We start from the raw sequence: 8,942 nt of genomic DNA, 5'->3' as shown, positions 1-8,942 counted from the left end.
CTGATCCTTTTCTACCAGAGAAAACCATTTGCATTTTACCTGGACAAAAATCATTTGCACTTATTAATCTTGGTCATCTGTTTTCACAGGACCTGCAAATGATTTTTATATTTTTAAATGATTGAAAATAAAATGAAAAGAATATTTCATAACATGAAATGAAACATGAAAATGCCATGAAATATAAATTTCAGTGTCTAGAGACAAAATTTTATTGAAACAAGGTGTTGGGGCTCAGAAAAGAATGCTCTAAGGTTTCAGAAAGCTCTGGCCTTCTCCTGCCCTCCTGATGTTCACTCCTTATTCTCCCCCAAGGCAAATCATAGACATAGAAAGTGGAATCCTTCTTCCCCAAGGCAAGTCACAGTAAGCAAAACCCCTTTTCCCCAAAGCCAGCTATGAAACCTAAAAATACCATTCTAACTCGCCCCACTCCCAATCTTCTGTGTAAGAACTGGCCATAAAGAAATTTTCTAACCTACTTTGTTTGACTGTAGGTCATAAGATACCCCCTTCACACCCCATTCCAGAAAGGGTCCTGCTCCGTATCTGAGAGAAAGGAATGAGACAGAGGCCAAAAGCAATCTGGACAGGCCTTGCTGAGTTTCCCCACTTGGCCTGTTAGCATTAGATTACACCCTTTTTGCCCAACCACAGTTCTACACAGCTGTCCATCTTTATTAAACCTAAGCATAAAAGCAAACAGCTTTCCCTGTATCTTTGGGTCTTCAATTCTGAAAGTGCCCATGTACATAAAACTATGATCAAATGAATTAGTTATGCTTTTCTCTGTTAACTTGTCTTTTGTTACAGGGGTATTGGCCGTGACCTTTATGTTGGGGAGGAAAGGCATCACCCCTTTTCTGTCCTACATCAGCTGCATACACTCATTTATATATCAGCTACAGCTGCTTTCACACTACAATGGAGAGCGTTAAGCAGCTATAAACAGTAAATATTTTAGCTTGCAAAGCCACAAAATTTTCTTTTTGGCATTCTGTGCAAAAAAAAAAATGCTTGGCTCAGCACCTGTGGCTCAAGTGGCTAAGGCGTCAGCCACATACACCTGAGCTGGTGGGTTCGAATCCAGCCCGGGCCCGCCAAACAGTAACAGTAACAACCAAAAAATAGCCAGGTGTTGTGGCAGGTGCCTATAGTCCCAGCTACTTGGGAGGCAGAGGCAGGAGAATCACTTGAGCCCAGGAGTTGGAGGTTTCTGTGAGCTATGATGCCACGGCATTCTACCCAGGGCGACAGCTTGAGGCTCTATCTCAAAAACAAACAAAAAAATGTTGGCCCTAGACTATTGGGAGATCTTTGGTGGGTTTGTCAGACTAGGTTCTAGTAGATATTAAAAGAGCACCCAGTAATCTCCTTATTTCCAAGTTTTAGATACATTGTTCTTAAAAAGTGACTTTCTATGAGTTTATCATGTTTTCTTCTTTTTCTTTTTTGAGATAGTCCTACTCTTACTCCTTCACCCTGGATAGAGTGCTGTGATATCATAGTTCACAGCAATCTCAAACTCTTGAGCTCAAGAGTTTCTCTTGCCTCAGCCTCCTGAGTAGCTGGGACCTCAGGCCTCTGCCACAATGCTTGGCTAATTTTTTTTCTTGGGCAGAGCACAGTGGCTCATACCTGTAATCCTAGCATTCTGGGAGGCCAAAGCAAGTGGACTGCTTCAGCCCAGGAGTTCGAGACCAGCCTGAGCAAGAGCAAGACCCCATCTCTAACTAAAAAATATTCTCTTCTTGAAGCAATAACTCCTGTAAAAGAGAAACTGATCTCTGATACAGCTGAGCTACGTAGAATTTTGACATTTCTGTGGTTCAAAAAGTACTCTAACATGTTTATAAAACACAGGGTAAACCAAGCTAATACTTTCATTGATTCAAGCCAATGCTCCACCCCACCTTTTTTTACTTTGTCAAAATTTACTTGCCATTATGAAGTGAACAATGCTATTTCTCACTTAAAACCATACATGCAAAATAAGAGTGGTGACTGAATCTGAAAGCAAATATGCCTGTGACCTCTCAAAACAGAAAAAGTTTCCTCGTTACAAAACAGGACAATATTGGCAGAAAGGCTGAACATTATAAGCCTATTTCATGAATTTTCAATGTTCCCTTTTTAATTCTTCTCCAAAAAAAGACGGATAGAAGGAAGAAACCTTTACATTTTGAAATGGCGCCTTGACACTCTCTCAGGGAGTACAGGCTCCAGGCCCAGGGACTCTCTATGAAGATAAATTCATCAGCCCTCTTCGAGGTGTGCTCCCAAGAGGGATCTGAAGCAGCAATCTGATAAGGGACTGGGCAAATGAAATATGAAGTCAGGATTGTTTTAATTTAATAAGCAGAAGCTGGGTGTAAGGAAAATGTTTGGCTAGGGTTTCTGTGGGAAGAAACTAAGAGTTCTCACGCTGAACATTTTAAAGAGAATACATGATTTCAGAAAGAAAAAAAAGTCATGTGTTTTAGCCTCTCTGTATTTTATGTCCTTAAATATTTATAAAAAGTTTTTAGTTGGCAAATTATAGAGCTTTTGTTGAAGGCTGTGAATGACCAGGAAACCTACGGGAGGACACAGATCAGGCCTTTCTACCTTGGCCCTTTAGTTTCTCAACATCTGATTTTTAAAATGTTCTTCTTATTCAGGGCTCCCTCAAACATTTGAAGTCCTTAAATTAGAACCCAAACTATTTCCCCAAATCCTTCCCACCCACAAACTTTATGTTCTCACATGCAAGCCTTTATTTTAAACTGTCAAATCTCCCTACGTTGAAGAACTTTATTTTTCCTTAACTATCACAAGCTGGTAATTAAATGCTCCTCCGGATGAGGCTGGTGAACAATAGAAGAAATTGTTGTCTCTCACCATCCATGTTTTGCACAAGATGCTGGGCTGGCTCTGCTGGAATTTCAGACAGAGCAGCCTGGAGTGTCCACACCAGCAGTAAACAGGGCTGATACTAGCTATGGCATTCTCTGTCTGAGCTAGTATCTTATTCCACGAGGTGAGTTTTAGTCACAAATGTTGGTTCAAAGAAGGGAACAGCCTAATCAAAAGATTAAGTACATACGATACATTCAAGGTGAGGAAACTGGGTGATCTTTTTTCAAATCTGGAGAGCCATTTTCCTAAAATCATCTTTTTACACTAACACATTCTTAGGAGGATTTATCCTCTCCGCCCAACGGCCAAAGCTTCCAGAGAGACAACCATCTTTTGAGAGCAAACACATAAGGAGCGAGCTGAAGAGGTAACCTCAGGTTGGTTCCTAATGACAATGTGTGGGTATTTTGGTGGACAGCTCTGCTGCTCTCTGCTGGCCAGGGCAAGCGTTATCATCATCACTACCACCACCACCATCATCAACATCATTAACACAGGTCCCCTGTTTTTTTCTCTTTTTGGTTGAATAAAGCACTGCTCTTCCCAAGAAAAATCTGAGTGAGAGATAGGAGGCCTCCACCCCTGGAACCTCAGATCTGGAAGAAACATCTAAAGCAACATGGACACATCACACAATCCTGAGGGGTGCCATTCTTGTAGAATATGTCAACAAAGGCCTCGGGGTTAAGCAATCCTGGAGCCTCATTGGGTCATTTAATAAATGTCACAGAATGACAGGTAATCTTTCCAGGATCGTCAGGCCAGTGATGAACCAGACGCAAAATATGTTGCCTGTCTCAAGGGAGTGGCAAAAAGGAATCAGATTGCAGCAAAGGAAAAGAAGTTCCAACTGGGTCAGCTCCCAGTGAACAGAGCCAATCCACAACACACACATCCATGGTCTGCCTACACTTCGACTCTCCATCTGCCCATCTGTCACTTGCTGTGACGGGCACTCATTGCAGATACACCACCAGATGAGAGAGATGCAGTATGAGGGGGCTTCATAATTAGGGAGATTCAGACAAATAAGCTGCAATCACATATGTCAGAAAAGCCTGAAGAGCAGGAAATCCTGGTTGTTATTGCAGCACAGATGGGGGCACATGACCCAGAGTGGGAGTGAGAAGACCAAGGATGGCTTCCTGAAGGAAGTGGCATTCAAAAGAGACCAAAAGGATGTACAGCTATGGGCCAGGTGAGAAACTATTGCATTTGCATAGAAAGTATTCCAGGCAAATGCAACGGCATGTAGAAAGCAGCAGAGATGGGAGAGCATGGAGCATTCTAGAACCTGAGAACCCAGCGGAGCTAGAATGTAGGGTGCAGGGGTGGGCATGGTCAGGTAATAGATGAGGCTGCAGAGGAAAGCAGGCCCCAGACAGCACAGGGCCTTGCAGGCCACAGGCGTCTGGACCACATCCTGGCCATGAAGAGCTCCTTGGGGTTTAAGTGGAGAGGAGACAGCAATAGATTTGGGTTCGGTTTTCTTCCACGTACTTAAGCTCTGAGGGAATATCACAAAGAGCAGTCATCAGTCCAGCCCCCATGGAGCTCACAGTGTAACAAAGCACAAAGATTTCCTGAAATGACTGAAAAATGATATAAAATACATGGATCTACGCTCCTGTATCATTTACTCCTATTCACTGTGTCACCCCCACTGAACATAAGCTCCACAAAGGCAGAGGTATTATCTCTTTCCACTACTAAATCCTCAGTTCTGAGAACAATGCCTGGAACAAAATAGATGCTCAAGTAACTGCTGAATAAATCATCATTCACTTCATAGAAACAGTTTTGTTTTTTAAAAATAGGCAGCATATTTACTGCGTCTACATGGACACATGGAAGGCAATGCAGAAAACAGGTGGATCTGCCCTCAAGGAGTGAGTATTTGTTAAATGCCTTTCCTTTGCTGCAGACTTTATGTGAGTTCTCTTAGCAAAGTATTGTTCGCATTTTATAGATGAAAAAATTGGGGCCTTCCAGAAATTCAACCAAAGATGTTGAGAGAGTAAGTGTCAAAGCTAAAATTCAAAACCAGACCTGCATGACCCCAGACTCCCACCTGACTCTGGGCAACAACCGAAGAGCGACAGCATAGTGACAGGCCGCAGCATAGAGCAGCCGTAACAGGCCAGGGAATGCAGAGGAGGGGAAATGGGTGTAAAGTTGAATCAGCAGAAGTTTTTCAAAGGGGATCGCATTTGGGGGCCACGAAGGATGGTAAAAGTTTGGGGAGTGAAATGGAAGCATGTCTTGGTGGAGGGCACAGCAAAACGAAGGCTTGGTAACACAATAGTGTGGGACAGGTGCCACTCAGGGAAGGCAGACTGGGCTGAGTTCACCCAGGTTCCCGTTCGAGATGAATAAGACTATTTTAAATAAACATCATGTGGGTTAAGAAACATGCATTCCTCATCTATGGGATTGGCAAGAATTCAAAGGTTTCACAACCCTGTCGGTGAGGCTGTGGGGAAACGGGCTGCCTAAATCCCTGCTGACGACAGTGCCAAAGGGCATGGCCCTTAGAAAGGAGGAGAAATCTGGTGGCAGCCACCAAAACAAGATGCATTTACCCTTGAGCCAGCAATGTCAGTTCTGGAATCTATCTCCCAGATAGACCTGCACAAGGAACAGCAACACATGAGTGGGCTTACATACTGAGCATGGGTTAATAGCAACCCAGGGGGACAAGGACCCAACAGCAGCAGGCTGGCTTAATTGACTACAGCACCTCCATGCCGTGGGACACTACACAGCTGCCAAAGTGAGGACAACCTTCACCGGTCCAGAGATCTCTAGGATATCTATACAAGTTACACACACACACACACACATATATATATAAAACATATTCCTCTGGATGTGGGTGTATGTATATATTTTATACATATATCATACATGCATATACATCCCATATATGTATCAGGATAATTGTCTCTATATCTATTCTATCTCTCTATATATCTCTATCAGGATATCAATCAGGATAGATACAGAACTGTCTACCAAGCCATCAGGATACACACACGCACACACACACACACATACACACATCAGGAAGAGGAGCTATGTATATAGATTGCTACTATTTAGTCCAAAAAAGGGGTGGAAAAATAAAAAATACATGTTCACATTTGCCTCTATTTGCATAAAGCAGTGGTTTTCAATTGGGGGTGATTTTTGTCCCCCCTCAGGGCATCTGGCAACATGTAGAGACATTTTTGATTATTATGAGTCAAGTGGTGGGGGAGAGTTTAAGGCATCTAGCAGGTAGAGGGGCAGGAATGCTGCTGAGCATCCCATAATGCACATCTCAGCCTCCGCAATGGAGAATAATCCAGCCCCAAATGTCAGTAGTTTCAAGGTCAAAAAACCCTGGCCTAAAGAAACAGCAGAAGGGTACACAAGAAGCCTAAAGGTCTTACGTGTAAGAGGAGGGGTTAATGGCCGGGAGAGGAGCAGAGCGAGATTTCTGCGCAGCTTTTCATGCTTTTAACTTCTGAACCATGTAGACCGAGTACCTAGGTATGCCTATTTGAAATTTAGTTTAAGAAAAAGGAAACACAAAGTTGTAACGTATGAGGAGAGGCTTTAGATTGGGACTCAGCTGGGTGTTCAAACACTCACAACGTGTCCTTGTCTCTGGGCCCATTTTCTTATCTGTAAAGCATTTACAGGAGAGGAGCTCAAGGTGTCTTTGAAATCTCCAATTTCAAAATCTCCCATTTCAAGCTGCTCTGCACAATGAAGAGGTAATAATCCCAGGTGATGTGGACTGAACGTGGGACACAGGCATTTCTACCACATACAAACTCAAGCTCATGAATGCTCAGATTCTTCTCAGTATTTTCTCCAATAGAAAGACATCAAACAGTCCATATCCAGACCAAGCTGCTGAAAAACTCAAACCACAAGGTAAGTCTGGAGAGAAGGTAATGAGAGCTACGGCTCTGTTGGAGTTTAAGTAGATAGAAATCTTACCTAACTTATTTTTTCAATTTCTAAGAAAATGTTTCCATCCTATATTCAATCACCAAGTAATAAAACAAGCAATAATATAGACCATGGTATACAGACCTAGGTATACAGAGAGGCACCAAAGGTCTTCCCCTTAATAAATTCTATAAACTAGGTTTAAAGAGACCACATTTGGGACCCGGCCTTAGAGTGTCCAGGTAACTAGCTTACCTCACCACACACCAGGCAGGTTCTGGGTATCTCAGGTTTTCTGCTGGGAAAAGGACAACATAAGAAATAAGCTTTCCTTTCTCTGGATTCCTTTCTCTGTATGCAGCCGTGACCATCTAGCATGGCCACTACTCACTCCTGGGTGAGGCCTGGTAGAACGCAGTCTGAACTGACCTGCCTGCTTCGCTTTCCAGCCCCGTGGCTTTAGATAAGTTACTTCACTTTTCTGAGCCTCAATTTGCTCATTGTATAATGTGGAAATTAACTCACGGAGTTGTTCTGAAGGGATTAAGTGCTTACTGAATTGTCCACAGTTGACCTTCAAAAAGTATTCTTCTCTACTTAAATTCATCTTTGCCTCTCACCTCCCACCTATCCTACAAATTGCTAGTGGCAAAACCTTACAAATAAAATCTACATCCTATCCCATCCCTACTCAAACTTCTGATGGTCTGTGTCAGTATTTTTCCCTCTTGAATGGCACATGGACCTCGTTAAAGCAAAACTAATTCTTAAAGCAACCCTCAGTGATGGTCAAGTTGTGCAATGTCACTATGAACAAAGAACCAAGTTTGCAAATTAAATAGAACACAAAACCACAAACCCAATAAAATTCAAATCAACAACATTCGTTATTTTTATGAACTAGACTATTGTTGGCAACATAAATATAGTACCGAGAGAAGCTGTGTAGATTCTTTGGGGTTTTACCAAGTCCATGTTCTCTACCATATCCTATGTAATTCTCCAACCACTTTACTCCACGTGCTGGTCTGTGACGCCACTTGGTCTAACCAGATACTTATATAATCATTCTGCTGTGTTTCTTTGTCATGAACCCATGACAAATAATTGCAACTCAGCACCAAGGGGACAGCAAACACAAACACAAGTGTGTGTCCTGAAACCACCTGGCAGCCGCTGGATAAATGTAAAATCCTAGAATTTGCTTATATCACTAAAATAACACAAAAAATTACATTTAAATCCCTGACAATAGAAACACTGGCCCTTGCCTGAGAAATGCCAGTTTGTTATCAAATCTAAACTCCATGTTCTGGCCCCAAAGTCCTCCGAATTTGGTTTTGAATTATCTTTTTCACATATAACACATTTTAGAAGTAACTTAACATACATGTAGATTGTCCACACCCACACAAAATTGTTATGATCTAAACTGTAATTATATTAAATGTATTTGAGAAAGAACTGACATCTTTATAATATTAATGTTTCCCCACTCGTGAATATTTTTCTAAAATATTTATTCTGAGTCTTCCGATCTAATCAACCTCAAAAAGTATTTATATACTCTGCTAAAGCTTCATTTCCCCAACTCTATTTTAATTTCACTTTACTTTGAATTCATATCCCCTTACAATTCCTCTCTTAGATAAAGACAAAATATAAAACATTACTATATTTCTCCCAACCTATATAACAATTATTTGAACACTTAGTAATCATTTAATAGTATTAACACCTATGTTTCAAGATTTTAAAAGTTAAGGGCAACATCCCCTTGGTTCCCAACATGTTTAGAAACAAAATATCTGGGAGTTTTAGGTAAAACTTTGGGGAAAAAAATGACTTTGTGTCATGCTAATTCTGATCAAGACAATAAAAGTGAAGAAAAACTTCAAGTTGAGAGAATTGAGTGGCTGTATTTGTATTTAAAAGAATAGAGATCATCTCACCTCATCTAGATTCAAACTACAGAAGGTACCAAATAAAAAAGGGTGGTCAAATGCCAGGTACCTTAATATGTTATTTCACTTCAGTTCTCAAAGCAACCTTGTAACGTACTTGGTCAGTATAACTCCCTCAGGCAAAAAAAGGAATTGAAC

The 8,942-nt window shown here is 41.5% G+C and overlaps 1 protein-coding gene across 1 annotated transcript in view; it reads right to left on the bottom strand.

Annotated features, from left to right (window-relative positions):
• Nucleotides 1-8,942, bottom strand: part of CMTM8 (CKLF like MARVEL transmembrane domain containing 8) — a 120,359-nt gene that overhangs the window by 71,076 nt on the left and 40,341 nt on the right. The window lies entirely within an intron of this gene.

This window comes from Otolemur garnettii, unplaced genomic scaffold (genome assembly GCF_000181295.1).
Source record: "Otolemur garnettii isolate 467f Iridium unplaced genomic scaffold, OtoGar3 scaffold00002, whole genome shotgun sequence".
NCBI lineage: Eukaryota > Metazoa > Chordata > Mammalia > Primates > Galagidae > Otolemur > Otolemur garnettii.
Note: the sequence above shows the minus strand (reverse complement) of the source record. Positions and strands in the feature narration are given on the sequence as shown.